Below are 11,150 nucleotides of genomic sequence, written 5' to 3'. Positions count from 1 at the left end.
AAGGAAAATGATTTAACAGAAATTGCAATGTAATGTGTTTGACTTTTTGGAAAATGAGAAATAAATCCCAGTCTTCAGTCTCTTTTATTTGGTACTTAGTGGCAAGGTAGTCAGTCTTCCACAGCTTCATTTATTTTCCTTATTTACAAAAGAGTTACAAAGCAAACCAGGACAGTTTTAAAGGGAAACCATTCCAGCTGTTGGGATCAACACAGAAGGAAGACAAAGCACAAAAGACAAGGGACAAGGGAATGGGTCTGTGGGTATTTGGTAAATCTTGGGGCAGAGAGAAGCCAAGTCCTTGGCTGTGTTTGTACCACACTGCCAGGGCCAGAGCCTTGTGTGCTGCAGTATCAGGGACTCACCAGGTTTCCTTTCACAATTATCCCCCATGCTTTCTCTTTGCAATAACTTAGTGCTCTCTAATAAGGATGGCAGTTCCCTGTGTGTCCCAGCAGGCTGTCACTGCTCTCTCAGCTCCTGCACTGTCCAGTGATCACACAGCATTCCAAGACAATTCTGATACAGGAAGCACTTGTTCTTAGTATCTCTGTAAAGAAATTAGAATTTAATCAGTAGCATGACACACACTCCCCAGTATGCTTCCTATTAAAATAATCTGTATCTAATCAAACTACATTTTTATATATTTCTTTTCTTAGTATGTGCTGCTTCTGAGTGCTCACTCACCAAGAGCTTTGGAAGATGCATTTCATGCAAATAACTGAAAGCATTACCACTGTGTGCACACAAACTGAAACAGCTTGGGAAATATTTGAAAACATTTCAGCAGGGTCTGTAACATTCCTGAAGAAAACACCTGCACAGTGAAAGGTGGCTCTAGGCTTTCTGTTAGCTCACATCTTTACTTAGTGACAAACACTAGCAATTTAGTGATGATTTGTATTCAGTACCAGGATGGGTGATATAATTAATATGCAGAGTATGTAATTAATATGCAGAGTATGTAATTAATATGCAGAGGGATGTGATGGATGCGTACCCGGTATTGTCTGGCCTCTGGATAAACTGGATAAGGCAAATCCTTCCTGGGATAGTCAAACTCCTCCCGCTGGGCTCGGGACTGAGGGAAATAATCTGATGCTGGTTCTGCTGTCCTTAGAGGCTGATCATACATGGGACTGTGCAAAAGAGAAAAAAGTTATTAAACCTTATAATATACTGCAAATTGCACAAAGGGATAGTTTAAACTCAAAAATAAAAATATTAAAGCTCACTACTGGATGCACAGCACTGGGGCAATAACATCTAAAAGGTCTTTTAAGTTCATTTTACTGTCAAACCCTCATCCTGCAAACAGAGAAGACTGAATTTATAGAAGCAGCTTTCTCTTTAAGCTTTTTATTTTTTTTACAACAAACAATGTCACAGTACCTAATTTTCTATATTCCTACAATCATTTTCAAAGCATTTTAAATCCACCATAACTATACCTTCAACATTTCTATTGAAAAAGCCAGCCCTCGTTGAGGACTGAAGCATCAGCCAGCTGCAGGCTGTCTGCAGCAGAGCCCTGCTGTGTGAGGAGACTGCTGTGCTCTCACTGAGCTGCACCCTGGCAAACAAGTTCTCTGCAGAAGTTGCAGTCACAGCTGCAGCAGTTGGTGCTGAGGGGGATTCAAGTGAGGAAGCACAAGCAGAAAACTGTGATTCTAAACAGGAATGAAATCAATGCCTCTGGGATTAGAGGAAAACCAGAGAAGCCTCTGGATAAAGAAGTATTTTAGGGTTTGTATGTGAATAATCCAGTCAAAAGCTTTGCCATTTACTGGACCTTTGTTGCTTGCTGTGCCACTGGCAAAGCTGCAAAGTCATTGTGAGTCTCCAAAGCAGGGTATAAAGTGAGAATGAGCACAAAAGACAAAAAATACCAGCATACCTGTAATCCCGCCTTTGATTTGGGATTGAGGCATCATTGAAATCTTCTCTTTTCAGTACAACTTTTGGAATTTGTCCAACCCAGGCATCCTGTGTGTAGGGGATCAGGTGGTTACACAGAGAAAAATGACAACAAATTAGAATAACCAGCTCTCCAGGTACAGAATGTTAGAAGGTATAAACCAGTTTTTCACTTACAAAATACAATGTCTAGGCTACAACTCACAGTCTGGGGTGTGAGAAAACCCTAAATTCTGCAGCTCTCACCCGAAAAGATTCCTTTTACAAAGGGTTTTCTTCCCTACCAAACTGCAGGATTGGGTCTGATTCACACCTTGGGAACAACAGCATCAGCAGGACTAAATGTGAATTAGTTAAAAATTGAACAGCACCATCTCCTGGTAAAGGCAGGCTCAGACCTGCTGCATTGCCAAGCTATTGATACTCTACAGATGGATTTAGCAGAAAATCCTGTAGCAGTCTAGATTATTTTCTCCCTTTTCTCAGACAGCCTGCAATGTCTCCTTCTCACACCCTGTGTGTTCCTTAATATGTAAAATAATCCCTTGAAGTATCAAATGAGAAAATGAACACACACAAATTCCCTTTCAGTGATTCTTTGTATTTTATATTGATTTTTTAATGGTATTTATCCATCTTTTCTCTTGACACCCACTAGTTCAAGCCATGATCTCTACTACATCTTGCCTAATGGAGAAAACTGGCACAGCAGAGCATGATCTCTTTTTAAAGCTGCTCTTCTAACTGGCCAAAAATGGCAATAGTTGTTTGAACATCCTGTAAAATAATCCCTAGCTCTTTGTTTTCTCCTATGCAAATTGATGAACAGTTTCACCTTCTCACATGCATTCAGCTGATCTTGGAAATCAGATGCTAGGAGACTTTAAACTCAAATTCCCTTTTTTTATTTTTTTGCTATTGCCATTTCATTGTGCTGAATCCCCACGGGCTGGGGGCTGTGCTGTGCCCCCTGTGCCATCTCTTACCTCAGGTGGCTGATGGTGCCCATGCCCTGGGCTGGCAGCTGTGTCAGTGCTGAATGCAGGGTTCTGCTGTGCTCCACTGGATGGGGCCTTTGGCTGCTTCCTGGGGGAACAATGGCAGTTCAGAGCATTGGCAATGCTCAGGGTCCTGACAGATGTTTTTGTGCTGCAGATTGGTTCAACAGCCATGTCCGAGCTTTAGATGTCCTGTGGCAATGGCTGTACAAGAGCTGGGTATTATTACAGCTTTTCTATGTCAGAGCAAGTGCCAGTGACACACTTCTGGGGCTCAGTGACAGAAGTAAAAACCCATATTGTCTGTGTACCTGGGAGAGGTGTCACTGGGAAAAAGTGATGAAAGCAAAAAGCAGCTCAAATTGCCAATATCTGAGACCCAAGAGTGAGAGGAATTGTATTTAAACACCAAGCCTCTTGTCAAGTTATCAGTCTTACTCCTTTTTTTTTTAAACTTGTGGAAAAAAATCCCTAAGAGCAAATAAATCAGAAACACACATTTGGTGGTGTTGAATTTAAGTAGTAAATGTACTTATCAATCTTTAAAGCTTGCCTGGTGAGCCCTAAAGAAAAGCAATGACTGAGAGTGAGGAGGTGAAATGCTGAGCAAGTGCTGAGTGCTCAGGTAAGATGCTTTGAGTTAGTTTTAAATTGTATAAATAGTATTTTGGCAGTATGGTAGCCTTGTGCTTTTAAACATCCAGAGGTTAAAAATTAACCAGAATACCAGATTTCTTTTGCTGAACTTCCATTTTGAGTACAAAACTCCTTGTAAGTGCACCCAGAGTCACTTACCCATCTTTTTTCGTTCTCAAGCAGCAGACAGCAGAAAATATTACAACCACTATGATAACCAGGGCCGCTCCAGGAAGAGTGGCCACTAAAATGAAATCCAGAGTGTTCCAAAGGTGGTTACATTTGGGGCCCATGTACCAGTACTCCATCCAGCCTGTTCTGTAGTAATTACATCTGCAAATAAAAAATACTCACTTTCAGAATCAGCATTTTAAATCAAAAGTAAGCAATACCAAAAAAGTACAATATTCTGCTGTATAATTATTTATTATTCAACACTGCAGGGGCCAAGAGTTTCACTATTTTTCCTGTTTGTTCAAAGGTGTTTTTTAATCTTAGTTACACCCATCTGTTTCCAGATTTGATGTAAAAGTACTTTGCCAGGCTCTGAGAAACCAAGTGCAAGTTGGCATTTCAGGAGTCCAAGATAAGGAGCTGTGATGGGAACAGGGTGCAGCACCCAAGTCATGGCCTGGCTCAGGTCAAAGATCTCTTTGGCAGAGCTGCTGAGTGCAAGGCAAACCTCACATTTCTGGCTGTCATTATGATATTGATTTTTTTAAAGGGAAAAAATCCCAACTACATAATGGAAAATAGAACATTAAGATATCTAAATTTTTTTTTAACTCAAAAGAAAATTTGATCGACCTGAGAAAAAAATGAACTTGTGATTACACAGCTCATTCAGTTCTAAAGTAAAATAGTTGAGAGAACAGCAAATATAAAGGGCTACAGTGATTACCTACATTAGGAATGACATGGCCCACACAGATATTTAAAAAGAAAACACTATGCCCAAATCCCAGATTTGATGCTTTGTACCAGAGCTATAAATTTATGCAGATTGTGAATGAAGATCAACATTTATTTTCATGGATCACTTTGGAGGATCTAAATTTATTTCATAATTTAGAATATGTTTGACATTTACATGGTGCATATTTAAACAAACAAACCAAGCCCACACACTACCTGCAAAAAGGTTCTTCATTTTTACACAGACAAGAAATATTTTTAGGACAGAATTCATCTGTATTACCCAGACAGGCCCCAAAGTCCTCAACTCCACTGCAGTTGGCTGTGAATTAAAACAAAACAAGTATTTAATGCAATTATACAGTAACATACTGTCAGTGGGCTGTGTTGCTAATTACACCAGAAATTTATGCTTCAGATGTACTCTGTAGATGACACTAAATCTTTCTTTCCTGTGACTTGTCCCTGGAAAATTTTGAACCTATTTGAGAAATGAAAATTTACCAGCTTAAATTACTTTACCCTGAACGTGTACCCATCTTCCAGTTGGCCAGGAAATCGTATGGCTTGTGTTGTTATGGTTTTTATCTCATAATGATAAGTGTGGTTGTGTCTGAATTCCACTATATATCTGGCTTGTTGACAAGGACTAAAAGTCATGAGACTCATTAGAGAGAGACTCCTTAGAGATTCCAAATTTCCATTATAATCCAAATTAGAAGCTTTTTGTGTGTTCTGCAATGGGATTATTCCTTGGCTTAGCCTACAGAAGGATCTGCTTTGCATTAATGTTGGTTCTCCTCTATCTCTTTTGCTGTGTAAACACTGGGCTGTAAATGATGTTCCAGAATCTGAGTGTTTCCAGTATTTCACAGGTGTTTGGCTGAACAGAACTCCCTCAGCAGCCTGAACCATCCCCAAACACCAGCACGTTTGGCACTCCCACCCCACATCCTTTGTTACCTGTTCTCTCCTGCTCAGCACTCAGACCCAACACCAGGCTCTGCCCTGAGCACCCAGAAACGTCCCCAAACTGCCACCAGAGCCAAATCCCATTGGGCACAACAGTCCCAGGGAGAGCAGCCACGTTTGGAATGAAGCCAGAGTCAAACTGGCCCAGATCCCTGAGTGACCCCTCTGAACCCAGCAGGCAACCCCTGGAATGTCACTGTCACTGTCACTGTCAGATGGACTTGCCACCAGAGCCAGCTCCTCACTGGTGCATTAGGAGCCACAGGAACTGTGCTGGGAGCAGCCTGCACTGAAAAGAGATGGAAACCTCCTTCCTTTCCACTGTCCCTCTAATCCAGCCCTTGGTGCTTATCAGAGATAAATCTGATTGCAGTGACCAAGGCTTGTCCCAGTCCATTTACACACCCTGCATGCTCTTCTCTCAAGAGTCACCAGCACTGGAACATTTTCCAAGAAAACCTAACTACAGGTTGTGTGTTATGGCTGGAAACACGGGACAGTGAAAAATCCCAAGCAGCACTTGGCATGGTTCATCTGGGAGATAAGCAATGTTTTTAGCTACCCCTCTGATCTGTAACACAATTACAATTCTTTTAGCAATAATACAAAAACCACTAAGGCAGCAGAAAATCACCAGTTGTGATTCTGCTGGGAGAGAGGGAGTGTGTGCCCTTTGCTATTAATGCTGAATATTCCATGTGATAAAGGAACTCACTGCTGAGCCCTTCCAAATTCTGGGGTCTACATAAATGCCAAGTTAGCCTTCAAGTGGTAACTTTCTTTTGCAAATGGAAGTTTAGAGTAGCATTTAAAAATTTCTCAGATCACAAACCAAAACTCTTATTAGAAAAATAATAACTGCAGCTGGTTCACATCACCCTGGGCTTAGGGACACCCAATTACAAGTAACTGGTAGCTACCAGATAGAGAACAGGGATGTTAAAATAAATACATTTATCAGTAAAATATGTGGGAAATCTTCTCATAAAATAATTGCAGGCCAATACTGGTCTAACAGAACCAGAAACAATTTCATTACTTCAGTACTCACTTAAAATAACTTTTCTAACCAGTGCATTCTGGTTGTCATGCTCTTAATTATTGATGATTTTCTCCCTGTATCAAAAAAACATCTAAGAACACTTGCTATTAAAAAGTGTATGATTTTTTTTTAACCCATATAACAAGTGTTTTTTTCCCCACTGAAAAAAGAACCAAACAATTTAACTCATTTAAAAATACCCTTCTGAAATTCAGAGACTGACTCAAAATGATCCCAAGCCACCAGGGTACTGAGTTTCAGCTGTAATTAATTCATATGGCTGCAACCTCTTCCCTGTGCCACCAAGCACAGGACAGCAGCTGTCTCACCAAGGTTCTCACATCTGCATTGTTTTGCTGTTATCTGAAACAAAGGCAGCCCAAAGCCTGAGGAGAATTCGCAGGCAGCAGATGGACTTCCCAGCAATCTGGGAATACTTCAGGCAGCAAATCCCCCCCAGGGACTGCAGTGCCCCAGCAGAGGACACGGCCCCGTCCCTGCCCCAAAGCCACAAAGCAGAACTGCAGCACTCTTACGTTGCAGAGTTTCACCCAGCAAGGGGCTGGCCAGGAGCAGGACACACAGCAGCTCCTTCAGAAAGGACATCCTGGGCCTGTTCCTCCAGACTCTGCCAGCAGAATGAACTTCCCTTGCTGCTGCTGTGGATTGTGGATTTTGAGCTTGTTTTACAGCATCCTTCTCTATAAAGAATTACTAATTAACTTAAAACTGATACAACTTCCTGATAACTTATCCAGCATATTTTCCTGTATAAAACAAGGTAGTTCCATAAAAATATCTCATTAATCTTGCCGTTTCTGAATTTTTGTAATCAGATGTGGGGTATTCATTTAATGACAAATTTCAACACACTAAGGTACCTGTCAGGAGCCTCTCTCTTCTCCCTTTAGGCTGATGTTACCTGGACAGATAACAAACTTGGACTATTTGCAGACAATTTCCTGGAACAGACTCTGTTTTAAAAGACAAAGCCATGCTCCTGAAGCTATCAAAGATGGATGTGATAGGAAGGAGGGAATCCTGTAATTGGATGCATCTACCATTAAGTTTTGTCAATTCATTTTTCCTTTTTCTGAGAAAAGAATAGAAAATACCCACATGGCAAGGATGAGTGATGACAGAAACTCACACCTTAGCACACCTCATCTTTCTTTTTTATTATTTAAAGAGTCCTTAAGAATTCTCAACATTCACTGCACAGGAAGATCCTGACTCTGTGGTCACCCCAAACACTACCCAGGTTACACCCAAAGTTTGTGGAGTTTCACTGCATTGAGGCTGAAGTTAGAACCAGCCTTGCTCTTAGCACAGGGCTTTCAAAACTAATCCATAACTGATAAAATCCCAGCGTGGAGTGCCTAGTTTGACAGGAGCTGCCTGCTTATGTAAACATGCCAAGCACAGTTACATTAACAGCAAAAGGTAAACTTTAACCTTTGCTTTTCAAAGGATAAATAATGATCTCTAAAAATCAATGCCTAGCAAATTCTTGAAAGAATACTGCTTTGGCTAAAGCCCAACAGCACTTTATTACAGCAGTAGATAAGAGATTCTCAGTCCTGCCAGAAAATTGCTTTACAACAGACCACAACAAAGAAATTAATATTTACCTCAGTGAAAGAAATTGCACAATCCTTCTTCAGATGTGAGGCACAAGTGTGAAGCAGCAGCTCCTGCAGATGCTCATCCTCCTGCTGCCAGGGAGTTCCCTCTGGCTCCAGCTGCTCAGTGGGAGCCTCACTGCTGAACAAACACCTTGACCTGGCCTCTCAGCTTTGGTTCAGGGATGCAGAAATGCAATGGGCAGTTTTTCCTGGGGTGAGATGTTCTAATGAGGCAGGTTAGAAACCCCAAACTCTTGACTTGGCTCCATCACTGGCTTTTATTGCATGCAGAGGTTTGGACGTGGCCTGAGGAAGGGCTGAGGGGCAGTTTCTGTTTCCAGTGCCCACTTGGGAAACAGCAAATAAACCCAGAGCCAGCAGACCTGAGCAGCTGAGAGCTCTGCACTGCACAGCACACCCATTTCCTCCTCTTATTGTCTGAGTTTCTGGAACTCAGCACAATCAAGTGCCAAGTTATTCCTTCTGCAACAACATCCAGGCTCATTTCATTTCTTCAAAGAGAGGAATATAAGTAAACCTAAGTTACTGACCAAAATTAATGGTGGAAGATGGAACTGCTCATGATCTTTAATCTTAATTCAGATCTGGTTTCAGACCAGTCTCTCCTCCTGCAGCACTGCAGGAGCTCTGAAGTGACACAGACTGAGCACAAGCCATGGGTTCCCCAAGCACTGGGGTCAGGACTGCTACAAATAGAGGCCAGAAAAGGTTACCAAGGCTTGAATCCATGACAGGCTCAGTTTACACCTATTCCCTGCTCACAGCAGTGGAATTCCCTTCAGCTGTTGCAGCAAAATCCATCTCCTGTGTCTGGAAACAAAAGGACAAAGAGTAACTGCACCTTGAACGAGGGGGTTTGCCTCTGCCCAGGGTCTCCCTGGGTGTGTTCTCTGCCTCTGCTCCACGACAAAAGCACAGACAGACACACTGACTTCTGCAATGGCTTCAGTCACAGCCTTCCCTGGCTGCAGCTTGCCATCAGCACACAGCTGAGCTTGGCTTCTGGGAATCCTGCACTTGAAATAAAAACCACACACAATGCAGTGCCTAATCTTCGCGCTTTTTAAAAAGTATTGGCTTTGTAGAACCCCACTTTCTTTTGGATTTAAAATGTTTTCAGCTTTTCACTGTAATACTCCAAACTTTAACTACAAGGTAAGATTGCTGCATTCCAATTCCTTTCCAGTACCTCCCAAGCTGTTCAAGAATCACAGGGACAATGTGCCATTAAAAGAGCCCCATCACTCATTCACACAGCTCTCCTATTGAGTAATTCACTCTTTATCTTACACGTGGATTACATAATTTATGACCCTTGCTTGGCAAATTACTTAATCTGGAAGACTGGCACAGTCACACTGAGACAAACACATTTACCACCTGCTTCCTTCCTGAACACTGTCACTCCTCCAGCATGGATAAAACTTTGGTTTTTCCAAGTCCTGAACTCCACCATTCTTAAAAAAAACCCCCAAGAGAAGGAAATGGAAGCACTTCTCAAAATTCAGGCCACTGAGCACTGATCTGTCGCGTTGCTTCAGGGATTTGTTCCAGGAATGTTTCAGTACTTCAGGGGTTAAGTTTTTCCCCCAACATTAATAAACCAAGTGTGACTTAGTCATTAGAAATGAACTCTTAAGTACTTGAAAGGGAAGGAATTGACAATTTTCCTACAGATGAAAACAACAGACAAAAATTAAACTTAGTTTTTAAAAAGTATCTTATCACCCTTTATTGCCAGGTGCCTCACAGTGATATGACAGAATAAAGTATCACAATCAGTTTTATGTAAATAAAAAATTAATATCAACAAGCTCCAAATCTCTCTATATCGAATACAATCAACCATAAATAAAACCCCCATGCATTAAAGCTATTTCTGTATTATAAAATACCATGTGACCCCATTCTTTAAGACATCGATTTTTTCACAAATATATAACTTATATAAAAATTACAATATACATTCTTACTTTTATGTGACTGTATTATTGCATTGTGAAATAAACTTAAGTGACTCTTAAGGATACATTTGAGAGGCATTTCAAAGTGTTTCACTGTAAATTAATAAAACCATGTCTCACAATAAAACTTTTCCCATGTTTTATATTAACTTTTCAGTGTAACAGATTTGTCTATTGGGTCTGAAATCTTCAAGAGCCCAAGTCAGGCACGTGGTTACCCAGGACTCACAAGAGTGGCATCATCCAGATCTGAGTTTGCTTTTTTAAAGCCATTGCATAGCACCTTTACTAGAAATTACTAATACAGACACGTGGCTACAGCTCCTTGCAGTCAGGAGTAAAGTATTAAAGTATTAAATAACCCTGGAGGTTCAGATGTCTGAGCTGAAAGCAGAGAACACACCCAGCCAGAATACAAAACTTTCCATCCTTTTCTCCCACTTTCTTTGGCTGCAGTTAGGGAAGGGTTGTCTTTAGCTGTCCCTGTTTCACAACCAAAACCTTCTAACTTTAACCCCACTGTGTGGGAATAATAAACAAAAACTGGTGATACAAATGAAACAAACAGAAAATTACCCTGCCTTGAGGAGAAAGAGAAATCTCAGCTGATGAAAAAACTAAATTAGAAAGTGACAGTAAGATCAGCAGCATCACCATCGACCTTACAGCCCATTTTCTCCACCCCTGCCCTGGGCAGGGACCTTCCCTATCCCAGGCTGCTCCAAGCCCGGCCCTGGGCACTGCCAGGGATGGGGCAGCCCCTGCAAACCTGAGCTGGAACAATCCTGTGCTGCTCCCTCCTCTCACCCACCAAACCATGGCACAGCCACAGAGCTGCATCCCTGCCGTGCTGTCCAGCAGCGTGGGAGGAACACCCAGTTATGGTGTTTAACCCTGAGGTTTGGCTCCATGGCAGTGCTGCCCTAAGGAGCCACCAGAGCCTGACATGCAGCCCCAGGACAGCTGTGGGCAGCAGGGCCATGCACAGCAGGGCTGCCATGGAGCTCCTGCCCAGCCCAAGGGCCAGCAGAGCCCAGCCAGCCCCACCTGCACCCCA

The 11,150-nt window shown here is 42.0% G+C and overlaps 1 long non-coding RNA gene across 1 annotated transcript; it reads right to left on the bottom strand.

Moving 5' to 3' along the window:
- Positions 1-1,034: 1,034 nt before the first annotated feature.
- LOC135447695 (uncharacterized) lies at positions 1,035-3,007 on the bottom strand. The gene is made up of 3 exons (XR_010440252.1): positions 2,907-3,007; positions 1,901-1,989; positions 1,035-1,142 (listed from the first exon to the last, which is right to left on the bottom strand). It is a non-coding gene; the product is annotated as an uncharacterized LOC135447695 (long non-coding RNA).
- Positions 3,008-11,150: the final 8,143 nt, after the last annotated feature.

This window comes from Zonotrichia leucophrys, chromosome 4A (genome assembly GCF_028769735.1).
Source record: "Zonotrichia leucophrys gambelii isolate GWCS_2022_RI chromosome 4A, RI_Zleu_2.0, whole genome shotgun sequence".
Lineage (NCBI taxonomy): Eukaryota > Metazoa > Chordata > Aves > Passeriformes > Passerellidae > Zonotrichia > Zonotrichia leucophrys.
Note: the sequence above shows the minus strand (reverse complement) of the source record. Positions and strands in the feature narration are given on the sequence as shown.